This window comes from Hippopotamus amphibius, chromosome 17 (assembly GCF_030028045.1).
Source record: "Hippopotamus amphibius kiboko isolate mHipAmp2 chromosome 17, mHipAmp2.hap2, whole genome shotgun sequence".
In the NCBI taxonomy this organism is placed as follows: Eukaryota; Metazoa; Chordata; class Mammalia; order Artiodactyla; family Hippopotamidae; genus Hippopotamus; species Hippopotamus amphibius.
The window spans coordinates 49404680-49408474 of NC_080202.1; positions in this window are offsets into that span (position 1 = coordinate 49404680).

The window sequence follows — 3795 nt, forward strand, 5'->3', positions numbered from 1 at the left end:
GATAGAGTACTGGGAAATAGCAGGGAAAAAAACAGAATTTAATGTAGATAATTGGAATCCTAATTTTACAGTAACTCTTACTCACCTGTAAAATCTGTGATTTTTTTTCCGTCAGTGTTTCTAGAGGAATTTTCTTAACAACTATAGGAGAAGATCAACATCACATTGAGATATAACACAAATATTTGTGTAAAATGTAAGAATAATTATCATAGTTACACCATGTGTTAGGCACCATCCTAATTGCTTCATACACTTAACAAATATTTATTGAACACACTTTCTAGATTATTATTTTACCCAATTTTTACTCTTTTAATAAGCAAAGAAGAAAACTCTAAATATGAAAACCAGACAATTACAATGATGCAATTTCTGGTCTATGATATTTCAAACTTATTTGTTTTAGTAAGAGGAAGTGATTCAGAAGTGTGTATATCTCAAGAATCTGCATTCTTGTATTTAAAATTTGAAAGAGTCTGCTATTAACGATGATACTTGTAGACAGCATAAAAGTTACCTATATTATACATATCAAAGAGCAATGTTTTAACTTCGACTTTTTAACCCAAGCCTCATAAATTCAAATGACATTCTCCATGCATTGGTCATTGACACAGTGTATCACCACACTGCTTTTCTTGGGCCTTCCCTTCTTCCTCTGGAAACTGACATTTCTTCCATTATATATACGCAGCGGTTCTTTTAAGTAAACTCTCTTCAGGGTAACCACCATGGCTGATAACATGCTTACCACCAACATGTATACTTTGAGTCAGATCTTTAAGTTTCGTATCTATAAGTTTGATTCCCAGATTTTTCAGAATGGTGTCCCGGTTGTTGATATTAACTTTCCCACCTAAGAAAAGTAACAGTGCATAAAGAATATTAAATGACTCCAAAAGAAAATTTCTTAAACTTTTTTGATCCACTGCATATATATATATGATTGAGCAGTATATCATTACCCATAAAGTTTGTACACTTTTAGGCATGTTATATAAAGTCTATTCAAGAATTCTCTCAAAGTCTACTAACCTAAGATTAAGAATATTTACTCTAAATTGAAAAATATAAATTAATTAATGTTCAACAATTCTAGCATAGAGACCAAATATTTTAAACCTACAAAGATGTCAACTATGAGGTTAGAATTAAGGCCACTTCCTGGTTACCAGTGGGGACAGGGAAGGGGGAGGGGCAAGATGGGGTCCTGCCCATAGTGTTAGAAACCACTATGTATAAAATAAGCTACAAGGAAATACTATACAACACAGGGAATATAGCTAATATTTTATAATAACTCTAAATGGAATATAAGCTTTAAAAATTGTGAATCACTATGTTGTACACCTGAAACTTATATAATATTTTACATCAACAATACCTCATTAAAAAGAACAATTAAGGCCATTTCCTTTGAGATTTGTTTTGGGGACTAGCCTACACAATATAAAGTTTTTAGTGGCATTCAGCAAATGCTCAGGGAATTCTGGTTTTGGGGACTAACATTCTTTACTTCTTTTTTTTTTTTTAATCTCTTTATTTATTTATTTATATTTTTGGGGGGGTACACCAAGTTCAATCATCTGTTTTTATACACATATCCCCGTATTCCCTCCCTTCCTTGACTCCCCCCCCCTCGAGTCCCCCCCACCCTCCCCGCCCCAGTCCTCTAAGGCATCTTCCATCCTCGAGTTGGACTCCCTTTGTTATACAACAACTTCCCACTGGTTAATATTTGTCAGAGATCTTTATCATGAGGCCTTCCCTTGGGGTAAATGATTCTTAGCACGTGCAGCCCACCTCTGTGCTTTTATTAGTGGCCCTGGACTGCCAAATAGTCCTGTGTCTCACCAGCACGATAGTCCACGTGTTCAGGAAAACCCCAGGCTCAGGATCACTTGTCAATGGGACTTTACAAGGTGGCCATTCAGATTCTCCAGGCCATCCTTTTAATTTACTTCATACATATTTATAATATATACTTTTTTCCAGATTGTTCTCTAAATGAAAGCACAAAGTTTAAAAATTTTTGAATAGAAAGTTTTTGGAAAACATGGCCCTGAACCAAATCGAAATGGAAGGACTGTAGTGGTTTCACTGTTTCTTTTCTTTTTTCTTTTCTTAATTTTTATTTAGTTTTAATGCATTGGGTCTTTGCTGTTGTGCAGGGGCTTTCTCTAGTTGCGGCGAGCAGGGGCTACTCTTCATTGTGGTGCGCGGGCTGCTTATTCTTGTGGCTTTTCTTGTTGCAGAGCACAGGCATTAGATGCATGGCCTTCAGTAGTTGCAGCTCGTGGACTCAGTAGTTATGGCTTGAAGGCTTCAGTAGTTGTGGCTCACGGGCTCTAGAGTGTGGGCTCAGTAGTTGTGGTACCTGGGCTTAGTTGCTCCGAGGCATGTGGGATCTTCCCAGACCAGGGATCCAACCCATGGCCCCTGTATTGGCAGGTGGATTCTTATCGACTGTGCCACCAGGGAAGTTCCTCTTCTAATACTTTTACGTGGTCTTTTTTCACATTTATGGAAATATGTTTATTTAAGGTGAGAAGTGGGGATATACTATTATTCCCCACCCCGTTAACTAGTTAGGCAGCTATTCTATTAACATTTACTCATTTTCATACACTGATTTGAATATTGAAACATGACATTTCAAAAGTCTTCACAACACATGGGTCAATTCCTAGACTCTCTATGCTAATTCAAATACGTATTCGGTTGCATTATTCCTCACTGTGGAACTGATATACCGTCTCATCTCTCTTCCACTGAACACCATTATTGTCTTCCATAGGAAAAACACTGCATGGCCCCTTCCTCAAAAAGCTTATTGTATACATGGGGAGAGGAAATGGTGGTTAGGACTCCTCACTTTCACTGCCGAGGATGCAGGTTCAGTCCCTAATTGGGGAACTAAGATACCACAAGCCAAACAAAACAAAAAGCAACAAATGCAAGGTTAAACTACACAGAAGCTAAAAAGAATAAAAAGGGGACTTTATAGAATTGTTACAAAAGCTAAAGGCCATATGCCACCTGCAGATGTAGAGGGTAGCCTGGGCAATGGCCAATGACTAGCAAGCTGACCCCATGCTAGTCCCCAGACTCCTGGGGTCAGAAATCATACTCTTCTCACCAAGAGAGAACGCACCTCTTCCTATTGTGGCAGTCTCCCCGTATCAATATCACAGGACTGATCAAAAATCAGAATGCCGAATTCTCACTTCATAATGAGAAGTACATGTTCTACAAACAGGGCATGTGTGTCTACACAATCAGAGAATTACCTTCTGTAGAGACAGACAGGCCTCTGTGGCATACGAAAGCACAGTCACACAATCGGAAAGCTACTTGGTGAGAACAGGATTAGAATGAAAGGAATCAGCTGAATCCTACATATACTGGAAAGGCCTGAGGTAGCTGGATGCCCCCATCTCCTCAACTGGCACAGCCTGGCGACTGGGCCGGACTCTCCAGTTACGCTGCCTAAGGTGCCATCTCTACTCTCGGGCAATGTGAGGATGGGCACCGCCCATGTTAGGCTCGCCTCACCTTTTCTACGCTTTCACTGCTGACCAACCCTCCTGCAGACAGACACGATTCTCTTTAGCAGTTCATACATCATGTCAGGTTTTATTCAAGTCTGACAGGCCAGGGAGCCATTGGTCCTCACACACCTCTGCTCTGTCCATGCTGTGCTGACCCTGGTGTTTCTCTCTGGGGGAGCCACATTTAAAAACCTGTTTACCACCTCTGTGAGTTCTGAGGGTAGGGGACTGCTTTGCTATG